Raw genomic sequence first — 19,645 nt, 5'->3', positions numbered from 1 at the left:
CTCACTGCACCCTCCAAAGGAAATCCTCTTTCTGCCTTCTCGTTCACACCTCCTTGGCAACTGTCCAGAGTCCGGAGAGTGAACTGCCTGGGAAGAATGCAGTGACAAAAATACTTGGCCACATCCAGGTCTTCCCTGCTGGCAGCTGGTCCCTGATTATGGGCTTCCCCTGGGAGCTGATGTGTTGGAGAATGAATTCAGTCAGACCCAGGTTCAGATCTTGATCTGTCCTGCCCCTAGTGGTGGCCTTGGGGAAATCACTCAAACTCTCCCAGCCTCGGTTTCTACCCGTCAACTGAGGGATAATATCTCCCTCAAATGCTAGTTAATAATAAGTGGTATAATGTAGGAGTGGCCACCTCTCCTATTCAAAAGAAAGAATAACAGGACAGAATGCCAGCGTAGAGGACAGCAGTACGCCAAACGAGGTAAGCAGGGAAGCGGGTGGCACTTGAGTAGAACAGCAATGCTAACCCTGCACTTGGGAGCACTCACTCCGAGCGGGCCCCCTGCCGAAAGCTCTTTATCTAACCTACCTCACTGAATCTTTACAAAAGCTTCACGAGTTAAGTATTATCTCTGTTTTACAGATGACGAAAGGAGAGGCTAGAGAGATTAAGAAACCTGGGCCAAAGGTGGCCCAGTGTGGAAGTAGCATAAGCAGGTTTCAAACCCCAGCTCTCTGCCACCAAAGCTCCTCCACAGTGCTGTCTATGGGAGGAGGTGCAGGATCGGTCCCAGCTGGGCCTAGGGGCTGATTCACTACATCCTCCATCTGTAAAGTGGGAATATATGGCTCCAAAAGGAATGCGTGACATTGACTTGGTGGTCCTCACCCCTCTAGTATTACCTGTTGGTCCCACTGCCTTGAGCCAGATCTCTTGCAATGCCAAATTCTTGGAATGGTTCAGTGACAAGTGTGTTATTAGGAGGAAATTTATGCTGTCTTATTCAGAATGAGTCACCAAATCTTTGTGCTAAGAAGCACAGGGGGAGGAGCCTTTTTCAGAGACAGGCTTAACTCAGGAACACTGGCCCCCAGCTGTCCTTGTCCTGGCTACCTCCCCAGGTCCCCACCAGAGGATCAGCAATGACTAGTCATAGTGTGAGTGAGGGTAGCGGGGGAGGGAGGCAGCCTCCAGTTGGGGGAAGATGGTGCCCTGAGGTAGATTTGCACAGATATTACGCTGGGCACAACAGGCTCTAGAATTCTCTTTCTGCTTGCCACCAAATTACCCAGGATGCTTTTGAGTGAGACTCCGGGTGACTCCCTGGCTCCTCTCCAGGAGTTTAGCACAACCCTACCGAGGACTGGATCAGTCAGCAAATATTTCACAGAGTTTGGGTAAATCTTCTCTCTGCCTTTGAGTCACAAAAGAAGATGATAAAGAATTAAACTTAAAAGGGAAGATTTAGCTTAAATGTTGCAGCTTTGCTGGGCTTGTTTCCTTCCCTTAAAAATGATACAATAGCATGTTCATGAGAATAGCTCCAACCTTAAAAGTTGATTCTTTTGGTCATAAATGTGACTATATTAAAAGAACCAGTCAAGGAATAGCAGATGATTTCCTTGGACAGATATCACTGCAAGTCAGCAGATAAGGCCAGCCCTTCTCTGTCTGCTCCTGGTGCAGTGTAAGGGGTTTCTTTGATGTACCCAACCCAGAGGTTAAGATGGAGCATACACACTGGACTCAGGATATGTGGACTGCCTGACAGACATTGAAAATGCCCATAGCATGAACAAAGTGGAAACCAGCTAACTTCGCTGGTGATCAATTTTCTCGTCACTCAAATTTTACAAATAGCTACATCAGCCCAGATGCAAAAGCGGGCTTATGGGCAGCAAAACAGGAATCCACTATGAAGCTCAACCCATTCCCCAAATGGAGAGCCCACCTGGCTCTTTTCCAGGTCCTGTTGACCTACTTCAATCAGAATTCTAACATGATAAATCACTTTATTTCGCAACCCAAATTACATTAGAAGCACACATGTTGGAAGGGTGAGAGAGCCTGTAGAGCTGAGATGTTCAATATTTGGGGGTTAGTGACCTTTCTGAGGATTTGATGAAAGCTGAAAACTCTAGCCCCAGAAAGATGTATACATACCCCTGCGCTCCATACAATATCAGGCGGTTCTCTGCCCCCTAAGACGCACCCATGGAACCCAGGCTAAGAACCACAGCTGTAGAAATAGACACACCTGTGAGCTGCCTGTCCCAACCCTAGAGAGCAGACAAAGTGATTTAACACTGTTGCCTGGTCTTCACTGTATGGAGCACCCCTACCTTACCTGACAGGCAGTGTTGTCCATCACAGTGGCCCCGTCAGAGCCAAGCTATGCTGAATGCTTCCACTCAGCCAAGAAAGCAAGATGCTCACAAATGCATATTGAGCACATGTGATGTGCTAGGCAGTCTTCTAGGTGCTTTATCTATTTTAATTCATTGGATTCTTGCAACAGCCCTATGAGGTATTTATGTAAAGAGCCGAGACTTAAATTAGACTCTTTCTCAAATTTCATCTCCGGTGGTTAAATTTATTAGAGATGTGATATTTTCCCAGAAAAATCATTTACTTGCACTAACTAGTGAATGCTGCTCTGTGTCAAACATTGTTCTAAGTATGGGTTTTACATTTGTTAATTCATTTACTGTACACAAGACCACATTTTATAATGAAGGAAATTGAGACTAACATACCTAGGGTAATGGGGCTAATAAATAGTGGAACTGGGATTCGATCCCAAGTTCCTCCAATTCTAAATGCTTTGATGAGAACTAGGGTACTCTACTCCTCTCCTCAGTATGGGGTTATGGTATTATATACTTACAACTACCTGGGACTGTGGGGGTTTGATCAGCAAAATTCTGAAATGATCTTATATTAATGTCCAGGACACAGACTCTGATGGTGTGGGGTAATCTAAGGAGCATGAGAAGACTTCCAGTTGAACATGGTAGATGGATCTGCATTTATGTCTTCTCCTATGACAGATTTTTTTAAATAAAGAGAGCTGCACCAGTTTCTCCTTCCCTATATGTATACCCCTTTACAGTGTGGCTTTGCCACTCCTCCCATCAAGAGACAATGTCTCGAAACTGGGCTGACTTGCTTTGACCAATAGAATTTGGAAGTGATGCTGCACGACTTCTGGGGCCAGGCCTTGGGAGACCTTGCAGCTTCTGCCTTTAACCTTTTGGAACATTGTCCTGAGATCACCCTTTAAGGAAGCTAGCCTAGCTCACTGGAAGATGTGGGGCCAATGGAGGAGAACTGAGGCATCACAGCCAACAGCCAGCACCAACCGCCAGACATGTGAAGAAGGCCAACTTGTATTTTCCAGCCCAGCCAACTGCCAAATGAACACAGCTGCATGAACGAGTCCAGGTGAAACCAGCAGAGGAACCACCCAGTCAATCTACAGCATCATGAAAAATAAGCCACTAAGTTTTGGGGTGATTTGTTATATGAAAGAGATAACTAATGCAATTATAACTGATAATTCCACTTCACTCACCCCTTTCCCCTGATAACCACCAGCACTGGAATAACAGAGGCATCACGCCAAAAGGATGAAGAGAAGAGGAGAGAACAGCACTGGGAAGGAAAACGTTTCTATAGATGGGCAGGTGGAGAGAAGAGCCGTCTCTGACTGCATAGAGTGGAGGAAGTCACAGTCCCATGCATATGAGAGGAAAATGACGAGAAGAGGACCAAGGAGCCCCACGGAATCTGCAAGTGTTGGGTGCTTAAAGGTACCAAGTACCATAGCAGACAGGAGTGAGGCTCAGGGCTGCGAAACGGGAAGCTGCCCCCACTGTCTTTTTCCATGGGAGCCACCTGAAGTTATTCTCTGGAGTGTTGGAACTGGAGATGCTCTGGACTCCAGCACATTAGTCACAGCAGAGAGTGACAGCGAGGTAGGAATTTGAAAACTGGGAGATTAATTAAATTAAAAACTTATTTTATGGACACTCAGATTCCCTGCTGGCTCCCAGAACTAAGTGTCACTTCTCTTCTAAGCAGGCATTTGGAAAATTCTCTGGAGAGATTGAGCTGCTTCTCACCCCCAGCCCTTGCTCCTAGGAAAAGACCTCCACAAAATTTTATTTGAAGATTCCCAGTGAAACAGCTTTCTAGCCATCTGGTCACCCTACTGTGATGTCTGCTAGGCCGTAAGCCTGCCTTGCTCTTAAATGTGAAGGATCACCAGACATTTGAAATGAGAGGGTTTAAAACAAAAGAAAAGAGGGAAGTTGGAGGAAACAGACATCATATAGCAAGGAAAAGAAACCTTAAAATAAATTCTAAAAAAAAAAAAAAACCTATAAATTAGTAACCTCAGGAAAATATGACATAAAAATAGAATCCCATGAAAAAGGAACAATCAGAGAAGAGTTTTTAGAAATTTAAAATGATAACTAAAGTTTAAAAATTCAATAGATGATCAGCACAATGAGCCAAAAATAATTCATATCAGACCACATAGTATTAGATTTTAGAAAACAAAAGATAAAGAGAATGTTTGGAAAGCCCCAGAAATTAAAAAACAAACAAACAAACAAAAAACGTAATAGAGAAAGGAATGGAAATTAGAAAGGCAGCAGATTTCTCCCCAGAAACACTGACGAACGCAATGGAGAAATGCCTTCAAACTTATGAAGGAAAAGGATTTCCAACCCAGAATTTTATATTCAGCCAAATGACCAATCAAATGTTAAAGGAAAATAAAAACATTTTCAGACATGCAGGACTCAAAAGCTGTGCTTATCACAAAAAAGGAAACCATGGCACCTAAGAATAGGGGCCCCAGCAAAGGGAATGGCAAAGAGAAGTCTCAGGGCCAAGAGCAGAGAGCCAGCTCAGTCCGAAGCAGTGGGACAGAGCACAGGGAAGGGAGGGCAAGATGATATGGCCTGGGCGAGTTGCTAAAAAATTATTGCTAGGCCTTTGATAGACCCATTAAAGGAATTGAGGGAAATTGCAATAAGAAGAAGCTAAGAAATGGGAAAGAGACTAGGGGGATTACTTATTCAAGGGAAAAAATATATAAGAAATGAAATTGGGAGTAAAGAACAGGAAAAAAGCTGAGTTGGTTGCTTCTGGGGAGCAGGGCAGAGGAGTAGAGAGGGTTGGGCTGCGGGTGGCTGATTTTTGCTGTCTTTTAGCCCCATTTGATTTTTAACTATGGGAATAGTCACTTTAATAAACATTAATTTTTATGGGAAAATAAAGAGCGTGGGCTCCAGAGTCCAATTCCATGGGTTCAGATCTGTCTACTCTCTTTTTGACAGCATGGGCTGGGCCGTGACACTGCCTTCCCAAGTCTCAGTGTCCTTACCTGCCTTGTAAAACTGAGGCGAGGATAAACATAATTTCTGTAAAGGGCTTGGCACAGGATATGTAAAGTATAGTCATGGTTTTTAAGATTTCCAAGAAATTCCATGGTAGAGCGTGAAAGCAGACTCCACAGCCCCCAGGTTTGGGAGGCATGGAGAAAGCCTAGATAGATGTCACCCTTGCATTTGCCACTAAGTTCTCCAGCTGTTGTTAAGCTGCATCTATTCTGGGGCTCCCCGCCCCCATCCCCTCAAAATCTCAGTTATTAGCGATGTCATGGTCAGCTTTCAGAGCGGGTTAGGAGGAGCTGGGAGTTAGGCAGAGAGCTGCTTTTCACATAAAAGCCCAATTCATTCCCTGGGGCCTTCTTGTGGGTTTCCCTTCTGACACAATCATCCCACACAAGTTGCCTCTGTAGACGGGATCAGAAGCAGCTCCAAGATGGGGCATTCCATGCAGAGCGGGAGAAGGCAGCTCACGCCCAGCTGGGGGTGGGGAGCAAATTGGTGCCAGGCAGAAAGTTTTTGTCCCCAGCCTGCCAGGGTCCTGGACTCAGTCACCAACAGTGCTCTGGTCTCCCATCCGCCTAAGGGGAGTTCTGAGGGCCTGAGGTTTAGCATGCTGACCCTGGGCCTAAATATATATACATATTTATTTAAGCAAATATTTTAATTGAAGAAAATTCTGGAGAGAGAGATACCCAAAATGTTAACCATAGTTCTCTCTGAATGGTGAGATTTGAAGTTTTTTTAATTTCTTCTTGCTTATCTGTATGTTTTAATTTTTTGTACAGTGATTATACGTTCCCTTCGTATCAAGGTAATGACTCCCAGAAAGGGGAGTGGCTAAGGCAGGAGGGAAAGTTCCATGGCCCTAAAAGTGACCTTCAGCCTGAGTAAGGAACATGTCAGTCCTCTGCCAGCCAGAATTCCTAGAATCCAAAGAACCCTCTTCCAGAAGGGTGCAGGCAAAGCAGAATGATTACACACTCGTGCGCGCGCATGCGCACACACACATGTACACGCACACACAACAGCTAAAGCTTCGCTAGCAATGCATGCATTGTGCTATTCTATACTTTGATTCATTTCACCCTCACAGTGACCTCATGAGATAGGGTCAGCTATCATCCCCATTTGACAGATGAAAGACTGGGACCCAGAGAAGTTAAGCATTTGCCCAAGCAACTTGAACCCATGCCTCCAGTTCTAGGGTCTGGGCTGGGGACCACTACACTGTAATGGCAGGAGGAACGTAACTGTAATCAGGGACAGTGGAGAAAATGCTTCGATTCCAGTGAGTATCACTCTTTTCCTGAAGAAAAGCAACATTTTATTTCCCAGAGGTCTTCAAAGCCACTGTTACTAGGTCCCCTCCTCCTGCTCCACCAGCTGAGCCCCCAGAGGGAGAGCAAGGTCAAAGCCATGAACTTAGAAAGCAACCACTGCAGCCTAGAATCGAGGCTCCACTATTTACTGAACATCCACTACCAGACACTTTTTTAATGCTTTCGCAGTCATTCATCTTTACAAGGACCCTGTGAGGTCACGTTGATCCCCCATCCTACTGTGTGTGTTCAGTGTTTCCCTTCCCCCATCACACTGTGACTTCCCTGAGGGGGGACCTCATGCGTTTGGTTTACTTCGTATCACCAGTGTTTAGGCCTGTGTCCTGTACTTTGCTGATTGTTGTACACTGATGATTCGGCCCCATTTTGCCAGTAAGGAAACTGAGGCTCAGAGAAGTTAAGAAATGTGCTCAAGATCCCGCAGTGAATAAGTATTGGAGCACACTAATCCTCCTCTTTCAAAACAACATGTCACAAAGGAGGCACACCTGTGGCCACCTGAGCAGCAGTGGCCAGCTATCTTAGTGGGCAGCAGTCTGGGGCAGGGGAAGGAGCAGCTGGGCCATGAGGGGACATAGCATACAGTGAAGCCAATGACAGAGTCAGTGATGGGAGATAGCATGGAGTAGTGGTCAAGGGCACAGACTCGGGGTCAGACGTCTAGTAACCATGTGACCCTTTGCAAGCTAATCTGAGCCTCAGTTTCTCTTGCGTAAAATGGGGGCAATACTTTATGAAGTTGCTGTAAGGATTAACTGACTCAATACTTATACAATACTTAGAACAGCAACTGGTCCATAATAGGAGTATGGGGTGGGGGCGGTTGTAATAAACAGCTCCAAGCCGAGTGATACTCACAAGATGGAACATCCACGAACAAGGATCCAGCCACCTCTACATCCCCTGTTACAAAGAGTGAGGACATGTGCAAATATGCACAGTAATAGACCACCATTAGCCAAGTATCCTGAATCAGGCTTTGCTGCATGAAAATCCTCCCCCAAATTTAAAGGCTTACCACCACCACCTTCTTCCTCAGTCCTGTGGGTCAGCCATCTCGGCTGGGATTAACTGGGCCATTCTTCTGGTCTCACAGGGTAACGCATGAAGCTGCAGCAGCTGGGAGATCCCCCGGGGACTGGTTGGCTGCGGGTAGGCTTTCTGAGCCTCAGCACCACTGACATTTGGGACTAGGTAATTCTTTGCTGTGGGGGCTGTCCTGTTCATTGCAAGATGTTTAGCAGCATCCCTGGCTTGTCTCCACCAGATTCCAGTAGCACCCTACCACACACACACACACAATTAGGACAACAAAAATATCTTCAGACATTGGCAAATGTTCCCTGGGGGACAAAATTGCCCTCTGAGTGAGAACCACTGGTCCATGGTTCTTCCAGAATGAAGACTTGTCTTTGTTCCTGTAGTCTCATCTTCCGGCAGGCTAGCCCACTTCCTGATAGCAGAAGGGGGCCCGGCAGCAAGAGAGAGCAAGCCCCGACTCACAAGAGCTTTCAGGCCTCTGCCTGCATCACATTTGCTGATGTCCCATTGGCCAAAGCAGATCACATGGTTAAGCCCAGCGCTCATGTGGGCAGGGACTCCACAAGGGCACGTATATGGAGGCATATTGATGAGGAGCCATCGCTGTTAAGAGTCTACCACAATAATTCGTCCTCCCTGACACCGATGAGTGTTGCCAGTGTGCACATAGCGCCAGGGAGGGGCATGTGACCTCAGGCAGGTCTCTTTCTGTGACCTCATCTGTACAACGAGATAGGGTTTTATTCTGAGTGGGCTCAGAGGCTCAGGATGGTGCTAAGAGAGATGGTTGATTTCATGCAGACAGTGGGTGTCACTTCATTGGGGTGCTAGGGACTGGTGTGTTGGTAACTCTTTGGTCCTAGCACAATCCCACTCCAGCATCTTCTGGCCTTCTCGGTCCTTCCAAATGACTCTTAGACTAGAAAATCTAGGATTTAAAAATACAAACAGGACAAAATGCCTTACAGACCTACAACATCTTATGGTTCTCACAAAGCTTCTCCATGCTCTACTAGGTAAGATAATGCCCAGAGCCCATATTTCAGTAGCTTACCATAATGAAATCTTAGTTTATGGCCCAGTGAGGTGTCCCTGCTTCGGGGAGGGGGCCCTGTCACTCAGCAGCCCAAGCTGAGGAGAGACTCTCCTCTTCATGCAGAGCTTCCAGGACACCCTGGGCAGGGACATTCTGCTGGAAGATGAGGGGGAAAGGCAAAGAAAGAATTACATGGGAGGCAGATGTGGGCCAGGCCCAGGAGTGGCCGCCATGTTCCATGGGCCAAACTTAGCGGACATTGGGAGGGGCGAGGGCTGGAAATGAAAGCAGCTGTGACCCCAGGAGGAAAGGGAAGCAGGCCTAGGGGACTCAGAGTAGTTTCTGCCGCAAAAACATACTTTTTCATAATGTCCCCACAAGATTCCTGGAAGGAAGTGATGTTTTTATATGCTTTCAGCTGGTCCTCTGTGTACGTAGACAGAAGAAACACAGGCTTGCTTTTGAGTCCAAAGCCATTCATTGCTTTGCCATTTCACCTGATTTAAGTTATATATATTATATATATGTATGGATAATATGTATCCACATATACACACAGATCTTGTAGGATTTCTTTTATTTCTGTGACCTGGTCTCCTATTACCTTAATTTCTTGTGTGTCCTGAGTCAAGGCTTGGGTTGATCCTGGGGAGTGTGGCGTAGCTGGAAAAGGCAAGGTGGGGAAATCTATTTCTGTTAGTAGCACTCCCTTCCTTCCCTACTCAGGCTCAAGATGCCAGCACCATATTTGTCCCCTCTTCTCCCTCACCCTTTAAATTTGGTGTCAGGTTGTACCAGTTCCATCTCTTCCATACATCCCACCCCAGCCTGTCTCCTCCATTCCCATAACCGCTCTTCCTGGTCACACCACCCTTTCCAGTTCCAGTCCACCCTCCTCCCAGCCTTGGAGTCAAGCCCAGCCTTGTTGCTTATTATTATCACGAGTTTCAGCCAGGAAGGCATGGCCGACCCCTCTCCTGGCTTCAGTCTTCATCTCTAAAATGGGGCCTCTCCAGGGTCCCCTCTTGCTCAGATACCTGAGTTTATAAGATGCAGAAAGGACACAGCCTCCCTAGCTGATTCTTCTCTGTCCTCTTCACTGGTTTCTTTTGACTTCCCAATTTGTAACTGTTGGCATGCCATCTTGGGATCACCCAGGCCTGTGGCTTTATGTACCATATATATATACCTGCTGACGACTCTGAAATGTGCCTCTCCAGCCCAGACTCTCTCCCGAACTCCAGACTCATACATTCAACTGCCCACTCAGCTCCTCCACTGGGATGTCTAATAGGTTTCTCTCTCCTCATGGGTCTGAAACTGAGTTCCTGATCTCTTTTCCTCCCACAGTGTTCTCCATTTGAGTTCATGTCGCGTCCATCATTGCTCATACCAAAACCCTTGGAGACACTCTTGGCTTCTGGTTCTCTCATACTCATGCCCAGTCCATCAGCAAATGCTTCCACATACATATGGATTCTGACCACTTCTCCCCATCTCTCCCTACAACCTGCTGCAAGCCACCGTCAGCCCTTGTTTGGTTTGCAGTCGTCTCCCTCCTGCCACCCTTGTGCCCTGCCATCTATTATGAAATAACTCAGCAGCCAGAACATCCTATGAAGATAAGAATGAGCCGAGGTCCCTCCTCAGCTCAAGAACCTGCAGTGGTGCCCCGTCCCATCTGGAGCACCAGCCCGTGTTGCCGCTCCATCTGAGCCCCTAGCAGTGGCTCCCTGCTCACTCCATGCCAGCTACAGTGGCCTCAAATACACCAGGCACACTTTCACCTTGAGGCCTTGACACTTGCATCTCCTGTTTGGGACCCTTCCTTCCAAGGTATCTACATGCTCGCTCCCTCCCTCTCTTCCTGGGTATAGCTTCATCCCATGTCTTTATGCAAATATCACCTTTTCAGGGAAGTCTTCCCTAACCTCCTTAATTAAAATTATACCCCTCTCCATTTCCTGTCCCCCTTTTACTTTATTTTTTTCTCAACACTTATCACCGTCAAACATGCTATACATTTTATTTATTTATTTTGTTTATTATTTGTCTCTCCTAACTGGAATGTAAGTTCCCTAATGGTAGAGATTTTTATAGGACACATAGTAAGTGCTCAACAAATACTTGTTAAATAAATGAATGATCAGGAATCAATGGTTCTGGAGTACCTGTGTCAACTTTCCCCGTTAGTATCATTGCACTGAACCAGTGAATGGAAGAGCAAGAAAACACCTGAGATCGTCATCAAGTTAAATTCCTCCTTCAGTTGACTGAGGCCTCGCAAGGAGAAGGATATCCCAAAGCATCACAGCATGTTGACTTTAGAGCTGGGGCTCGGCCTATTTCTCCCTGTCTCCCAGACTGAGCCTGTCCTCTCTGCCCACAGCTAGATGTCACTCCATTCTGACAGCAGTTTCCAGTCGCCTAAGCTGTAAAGTCAAAACAAGGAACCTACAGAAAACAAATGAAGCATGGGGTGGGGGTATTTTTAGCTTTATTGGTTTCTAAATGCATAAGTATGTAGGAAGGTCTATAAGTATGGCTATATATAGGTATTAAATCAGGAAGCATGTTGAGTGATGGGTCAGATTTTCTGGGGGTGAGCTGAGTGTGCCTGTTTGCAACATGGACAGTTTCCAGCCAGAGTGGCTATTTCCAAGGAAATTGGCCCTGCTGAGTCATCTGGAAGCCTCGCACCTGACATTGAGGGTTCAGAAGGAGTCTGAGAAGTGAGATTCTCTTTTTTCTTCTCAATCAGCCAGAAGCACATGAAACTCCAGGGCCCACCCAGCCCAGTAACTGGCCAAGGTTTTTATGGTCAAATCTCCCCACTGTTGGATCACTCTCATTGGCGACAGATGGAGATTCTGACAGGGAAGCCCGAGCAGAAATCGAAGATGACCTCTAGGATTTTGGTCTGAGCAACTGAAAGAACAGTGGTACTTTTGACAGTGGGAGAATCAAGGGAGCTGAGTGAGGAGTTTCTCAAAGAGGAAGACAGACAGCCACCTTCCATCCATATAAAGTTTTTAAGATGAGGCAAAAACAAGGATTAAAGTGACACAGTCCCTGTCCTAGAACTCAGGAGAGAGACGTGTGCGTGAAGTAGCTGCCGCTCACAGCTGCAGGAGTGAGTCTGGGGAAGTTGGACAAAAGAGGAAAGATTTTTGTTCTGTTTTCTTCAAAATAATTTTAGACTTACAGAAATGTTGCAAAAATAGTACAAAGAATTCCCAAATACCCTTCACCTAGTTTCCTCAAATGTTAACATCCTACATATTTACAGTACAGTCATCAAAACCAGGAAATTACAAACCTCAATCAAATTTCATCAATTGCCCCACTAATGTCTTCATTTGGTCCAGGAGCCAGTCCAAAATCACACGTAGCACTTACTTCTCATATTTTCTTAGTTCCCTCTAGCCTAGGTTAGTTCCTGAATCTTACTTGTTCGTGACCTTCATACTTCTGAGGAGTACGAGCCAGTTATTTTGTAGAATGTCTCTCGGTTTGGGTTTGCCTGCTGTTTTCTCCAGTGGTTGCGTTTTGACCGGAACATCACTGCCCTTCTCAGTGCATCAATCGGGTGGTACCCAAAGCCGATACACTGTGTTACTTGTTATGTTGACTCTGATCACCTGGGTAAGGTGGTGTCTGCCAAGTTTTTCCACTGTAAAGTTAACTCTTTTCCCCTTTGCAGATAATAAGCATCTCATATGGAAATACTTTGAGATTATGTAATCATCCTGGTTCTTGTCATATTTTCACCCACGAATGTTTGTTTCCAACGATGATTCTTGCTTAAAACAATTATTGTGGATGTTTGCCAAATGGTGCTTTTCTGTTTCTGTCATGCCTTCTAACATTTCTTAATTAGAATTTTGTTTTAAGAAAGAGCTATCCCTCTCCCTTATTTATTCAAATATTTATATCATTAAAAATGCCTCATTTCTTATTGTAGTCTTATTCTGTAAGTTATAATCTATTGCGGTCATTATTTATTTTGTTGCTCCAGTTATCTCACATTTGGCCATTAGGTGTCCTTTTGGGTTGAGGGAGAAGGGAGGAAGGAGAGGAGAGGCTTCCAGGCCTGAGGGAGCCCTGAGCGCTCTCCGAGGATGCTGGCTGGCCTCTGATCTCAGGAGGGCCAGGAGGATGCAGCCGCATACTTGCTCAGGTAGAGAGACCACCACCGAAGGTGTCTGACCCCCAACAGGACTGCCCTGGGGACCAATCCTCTGGGGCTGGAGCTGCTACAGCTGTTTCCAGCACTTGGGCTGTTAATGCATCTGCCGGGATTTGCTCAAAAGGGGCCCTCTGGCATGCCTACTGACCCCCCCCCCCCAGCCACTTCCTGCCTGCGCCAGATTGGCCATCACCCAGGGCTGTGGTGTCCTCACTGCTCAACCAGTGACAGAAGGGCTTGTATCAGGTGAGGTGGCGAGTCTCTTGGAGCTATGGGGTGACAGAACCATATGTCTCAGAGACCATCTAGGTGAGGCTAGCTTTCTTTTGACTGATTTGTCATTTTTTTCAATCCAGGGCCTCTGTGAAGTCTTGAATGCATGCTCAATAGGTAGAGTAGATGGGAATGAGCGAGCGGGGCAGGAGAGTGGCAGTTGGATGACATCGGTCTGGCCCAGGCCCCTGTTGATAGGGATGGAGCTGAGGCCCCAAAGGGAAACGACTTACCTAAGATCACCAGGACAGTTGGTGCCTAGGCAGGACTAGGACCCTGTGTCCAGAATCCTTGTGTCCTTCTCACCAGCCCACATTCCCTATCTGCTCTGCTTCTTGTTTATCAATGACTTATGACTCCACAGTCTGGGTTTACTTACCCATTTTCCTTGTTCCCCCGGCAGGCAGAGAGGTGGAGGCCAGTATTCTGGCCCCTTTCTCGGGCAGGGCCTCTAGCATATGAGCAGCACTGACCCCTCACCCACAGGGAGGGGGGCTGTCCCGGGTCATTTAGCAAGTGCAAGGCTGAGGTAAGGTCCAGACTCACCTCGTGACCTCTCCTGGCTGGAGGGCTGTCACCTCACCGAGATCCATCACTGAGGGCTAGAACCGGCCGCCATTTCTTCCTTCTCTCCTTCAGTTCAAGATTGGAAATGGGGCCCATTTTTTTCTCTTTTAAATTTCTAATTAAGCTTAAAGGCAGGTTAACATTGTCATGATTCAAAATTACAAAAGTTACACTGTAAGAAGTGTCCTTTCTGATTCTGTCCTTTGGACTTCCCCTCCCCAGAGGCAATCGCCACGGTTTGTCTCTTGTGCACTTTTCTGGAGATAGCAGTCTACGTCAGGTTGGCAAACTGTTCTGTAAAGGTCCAGATAGTAAATATTTTGGGCTTTGCAGGCCAGAAGGCCTCTTTCACACAGCTCAATTCTGCCATTGTAATGGGAAAGCAGACATAGGTGATACATGAATCAATAAATGTGGCTGTGTTCCAATAAAATTTTATTTATGGACACTGAAATTTGAATTTCATGTAATTTTCACATATCACATAATATTATTCTTCATTTTTTCCCCAAACATTTAAAAATGTGAAAGCCATGCTGACCTCATGAGCTATACAAAAACATAGTATTTCTATGTACAGATAAACCAAAATGTATTTAAACAGTGTCCTGTTGATGGGCCTTTAGCCTGGCTCCCGTCCTTTGCTCTCTCATATAATGCGGCAGTGAATAAGCTTGCCCATACACCAGGTCCCGTGCAGGCGAAGTACCTGTAGGATGAACTTTGATCCGATCTAAATAGCCTTTCTTCTCCTCCCAGCTCCTCCTCGTCCTTTCTCATCTCCTTAGAGGCTTCATCTTGCTCTCTCAGTATCAGTTAACATCACATGCACTGAGAGCTTCACATCAGGCACCAGCCCTGGCCCGTCTCTGCAGAGATGCTCTAGCCTACCCCGCTGCTTCTGTCCCGTCAGCCCTGCTCCAAGCCAGTATTTCTTTGGGGCCTCCTAGTAGGTCCCCTGCCTTTATTCTCTCCCTTCTCAGCCTTTCCTCAGGGAGCCTCCAGAGGGATGCATCAAAGTCACAAGTTTAACTCTAATGGCCCCCTGCTCAGTTCACAGATCTGTGCAAGGAAACTATACCCCTTAGAGTGGTATTTAAGACCCCTATCCACCATGGTCTGACCTCTTCCTGCTGTAGCTTAGTGACTAAGAGAGCAAACCGGGGATCCAAACGGGGCAGGATCCTGGCTCTTCTCCGAGCTTTGACATAGGGCAAACCGACTTTCCTTTGGTGAAAGCTGTGTTTTCTAACCTGTGAAATAGGCAGAAATAGTCCTCTAGGGTTGTTGTGACTTAATTCGCAGGAAGCTCTGAGAACAGCGGCTGGCACGTATCATACATCCAGTGCATGCTAGCCATCATGATCTTTACTTTTAAATTCAGTCATGGCTTTACCTCCCACACTTAGCACCCGAGTTTCACTGCCTCAGTCTCCCACCACTGAGGCCATACTAGACTGTGACCATTTTGGAATCACTCCACGCCTGGTAACTGTGCCGTGTCCTGTTCCCGCTGCTTCTTCAGGTTCCCAGCCCTCGCAGCCCGGCCGCCTGTTGAGATGCAGTCGTTCTCCAACGCCCGGCCCAGATGCGGTTTCCCTCCGAGGCCTCCTTCGCCTCTCTCCCTCTGTGATTGCCTTTCCACAACCTCCTACAACCTCCTACGCCTGCGTGGTTTGTGCCATTGCTCAGCTAGATTGTCAGCACCCTGAGGGTGAGGACTGGGTCTTTTTCATCCCTGAGTTCCCCCCAGCACTTAGCATGGAAATTTACACGTGGGAAGTGCACAATAAATAACTTTAAGTCTGATGGCAAACTTGAGCTCGTTGGCGATGCAGAATGTGCACATGTGAAGAAATAATTATGCTGCCCAAGGCAGGACTCGTTACTCCTTCATGGTCTAGAAGCCATACACTTATGAACAGAATGGAGTAAGGTTTCCCTAAACCTCAGAGGTGCGTTGGAGGTCTGCTGGCCTTGGCTCATCCATTCCTCATCATGCTTTTGGGGTTAACAAATCCAACAATCCTGCAAACAGTGTTTGCTTTGCAATCAGCATTCATCTGCCTTTCATTCCCGCCATAAGATAAGTACCAGATGATGAAGAACCAAGCTGAGTGAGGGACCTTTTTAGATTTGGGGTGCAGACATTCTATGTGAATCAGAATTTTCTATTCCTTACACATAGGATTCCAAAAAGTCTAGATGGTTAGGTTACTTTGCTTATGACCAAAATCTCTTTGAGTGCAGTTGTGACTGTATGTGTGATTGGAGCTCAGAGAAGAGGGCAAGGCCATCAAGCCACATATCCACAGGGACTACATTGGACTACAGGTAATAGAAAGCTTAACTGTTCTTTTTCCCTTGATGTAACATAAATCCTGACGTTTGGTGGATGATTCAGCATCATAGGCTCCTTCTGCCCTTTTGCTCTGCCACAGTTAGTATGTGAGTTCTATCTCCAAGGATGCCGTGAGGTCTCAACATGGCCGCTGCAGCTCCAGATATCACATTTACATTCCAGATGAGAAAAAGGGGAAATAGAGTAAGAGACAAAAGAGCACAGTTGAGTGAGCCCTTATTAAAGAGGTTTCTCAGAAGCCCCTTCCAGCAACTGTCATTTACATCTCATTGGCCATATCTGTGCTCCATGCACCCCCTAACTGTAAAGAAAAAGTGGGCAGTAAGAATGGTGTGGGTAGTTGGCTGTCTCTGCCACAGTCGGGATAATCATGGAAGACTTCATGGAAGAAATGAGCCACAGTAGGAATGGATAAGCACTTAGCACGTGCAGGCACAGGAGTGCGGGTGGGGGAGGGGAGGCTCTCCTGTGAGGGAGCAGTTCTGGTTTCCACTTTAGAGATAAGGAAAACAAACCTAAAGCTATTCAATAACTCACTCAGGGTCACGCAGCTACTAAATGGCAGTCTAGATGCAAACTCCAGAATCCAGCAAGTTCCTCTCTCCCTGCCCGGCCCACCTCGCTATCTCCGTGTGCATATCCAGAGTGGAAGGAAAGAAGAAAGGGTCAGAGACGGCGAAGTCTGTGTTTCCAGAACAGAACCCTGACAGGGCTCAGAAGGAAAAGGGAATAGAGAGTCCCAGGTTGCTCTAAGTGGGAATTTTTGAACATAGAGATATTGTATTTACTTATGGGCTAATTCCCAGAAGAATTTGGTCTGTTTTACAGTCTTTAGAAAAGTATTAATAAGAAATAAAAGTTGAAAATCAAATAGAAAACTGAGGAGACATGTTTGGAGGTTAAGAGCGCCTTTTGTTGGGGACCCATGGACAGAGCAAGGGCCGGGGTGGAAGGCCAACCCCAGGCTGGAAGGACGAGCTGGGCAGGGTAGCAGGTGGGTCTCTTCTGCTCACGACCCAGCCCCTGCCAGTCTGGGTAGCAGCCAGCAGAAGCCACCACCTGTCCGGAGCTGGGTGGAGGCTGGGCCTGTGCGGAGTGCACCTGGGGTGCTCTCAGTCATGGGAACACTCTCCCCTTGAGAGGGTACCAGTAGGGAAACTCTGCGTGCCCTGTGCCTAGGGCCACATTCCTGCCCTCTGGGTCCCCTGTGTGGCTCAACAAGTGGAAAGGGAACTCTACTCCCCCCTCCCACTGGGTGTCCCTAGACCAGGGAAATACTAGGGCCTCAGGTTTCCCCCCAGATTTGGCAGCTCAGGGGTTAGAGCGGTACCAGGGGTGCTGGCACCGCGGCTGTAGCCGAATGCCCCCACTAGGCAGGACCTGGGACTGCAGTTACCTGCTAATTTCATGAACACGGCTCTGTTGTTGCTGTCGTCTTTGCTGTCTGGTAGATGATGGCACCATCAACTGAAATCTGGAGTGTAGAAGAAGGGACAGGTTGGTGGGAGAGCGGTGGAGGCTGGAGATAATCCGTTATCGTTTCGAAGAGAAGATGGAGCCTGACCCTGACCTAAGTCAGTTAATGCATGGAATGGTTGAAAATGGGAAATAGAACAAACCATATTTCAACACTGTGTGGACTGATCAGGAAACAGGAGTCCAGTAAGCCCCCAGGATGTGCTCAGCATGATTCTAAGCTCTCTGACCAACATATGAGAAGTAGAGTAAAACCCAGCTAGTCTAGCCATTTGAAACTGTGGCAGATAAATTTTCTGGACACCTGAAAATTTACCAGCCCCACACAGTTTAAGTACTTTTTTAAAAATGTTAATTATTTTGGATCAAAATATTTTTTAAATGCACTAAGCTCATCCCTGGCTTCTTAGAGGCTACTGAACACTGTTCCATTATGAACATCATCCGTCTGCTCTGCTCTCCTGTGATATGACGATGGCCCTGGAGGCTGTGGGAGGGGGGCAGCTGTTTGCTTCCATACCGCATGGCACCTGGGTGCTATTTTGTTTTTATATCTGCTTCTGTATTTCTTCTAGGCATCCCCTCACTGTCAGGCTTTGGTGTGTTAATTTCCCCTGCTCTTTTTAAGCCTCACTTTATTGCATCTAGTCTGCTCTAAGTTTGGAGACCAGACATAAATGATTCATATTTTACAGCCCATCTTGACCCAAAAGAGAATTAAAAGGATGTTTGGTTGGTTGGTTGGTTGGTTGGTTGGTTGGTTGGTTGGTTGAAACAAGAAACATTTATTTCACATAGTTCTGGAGACTGGGAAGTCCGAGATCAAGGCGCTGGTGGATTCAGTGTCTGGTGAGAGCCCAGTTCCTGGTGTCTGGACAGACATCTCTCTTGAGTTCTCACATGGTGGAAGGGATCTAAGGCAGCGGTCCCCAACCTTTTTGGCAACAGGGACCGGTGCTCCTATGAGAATCTAATGCCTGACGATCTGAGGTGGAGCTGAGGCGGTGATGCTGGCGCTGGGGAGCGGCTGCAGATGCAGATGAAGCTTCACTCACTAGCCCACCACTCACCTCCTGCTGTGTGGCCCTGTTCCAGTTGTGGCCAGGGATTGGGGACGCCTGGTCTAAGGGGACTATTAAGATCTATCAAGTACTTACTGTGTGCTGGGCATTTTACCAGCTGTTTTGCCACCACTATTTTATTTTTCATGACAGCCCTGAAAGTTGGGAATGTTTTTAGCGTATGTGCCGCCAGAGCGAGCACGAGTTGGGAATTTTTATTACCACTTTACAGATGTGTAGACTGGGACTCAGAGAGTTTAAGCAACTTGCCCAAGGTCGCACAGTTGCTAGTGAGTGACAGGGCTAGAATTCAGCTGTGCTGTGTCTGGCACAGGGACTATCCATGTTCTTCCCTCTGTGCCTCGCTGCTCTGGGTTTGTGGTAAATTTGCATGCTGTTCCCTATTGCTCGTTCCTGTGTGGAGCTGTGATTGTTTTATCTTTCTAAATAGAACATAAGCCCCTTGAGGACAGTGACGTGGCTGCCCATTTATGTATTTCTCATACCATTGCCCAGTGCCAGGATTCCAAGTGGTCAACAGTTTTGCAAAGAGTGAAAAAGCCTGGCAGAATGGGGACAAGAGAATGGAGCGGGCCATCGCCTGCCCTACCCATCACCTCATACTTCCCTTTGCTACCTAAAACCTTCAACTTGCCACCAGGTGTTTGCTCAGCATTTGCTGAGCAGACTGCTCTGTCTGTATAAAGCCCAAACCTTCCTTCGGCTTACACCAGCAACTAACCACTGAAGCACCCCTGCCATGGGCCATTTGCAGTTGACAAGAAGGAGTGCCTGGCTCAGGCAGCCTGCCTCTCTCTAGGGACCAACAATGAGGCCAAGTTCAGATGAGAAACCGCAGGGACACAGTCCAGTAGTGGGAGGCTGGTGTTGGGGCCAGGATTTTTGCTAAAGAAATTCTAGAGCAGGTGCCTCTGAGGAAACACTTT

General features: G+C 47.0%; 2 long non-coding RNA genes across 3 annotated transcripts in view; both read left to right on the top strand.

Annotated features, from left to right (window-relative positions):
* LOC111742636 overlaps positions 1–19,645 on the top strand; it is a 108,345-nt gene that overhangs the window by 44,375 nt on the left and 44,325 nt on the right. Inside the window, exons 4-5 of one of the 2 annotated variants that reach the window (XR_002781402.1) lie at positions 16,050–16,133; positions 16,703–16,819. The exons of the other annotated variant lie outside the window; for it this stretch is intronic. This is a non-coding gene — a long non-coding RNA (uncharacterized LOC111742636). Of the gene's footprint in view, positions 1–16,049; positions 16,134–16,702; positions 16,820–19,645 lie in introns of those variants that run through there. 2 annotated transcript variants of the gene reach the window in all.
* LOC111742635 lies at positions 222–3,030 on the top strand. Its single transcript, XR_002781401.1, has 2 exons — positions 222–428; positions 2,900–3,030. It is a non-coding gene; the product is annotated as an uncharacterized LOC111742635 (long non-coding RNA).

The sequence above is a fragment of the Pteropus vampyrus genome, unplaced genomic scaffold, assembly GCF_000151845.1.
Source record: "Pteropus vampyrus isolate Shadow unplaced genomic scaffold, Pvam_2.0 Scaffold98, whole genome shotgun sequence".
Classification (NCBI taxonomy): domain Eukaryota; kingdom Metazoa; phylum Chordata; class Mammalia; order Chiroptera; family Pteropodidae; genus Pteropus; species Pteropus vampyrus.
This window is presented reverse-complemented; position numbering and strand designations above follow the sequence as displayed.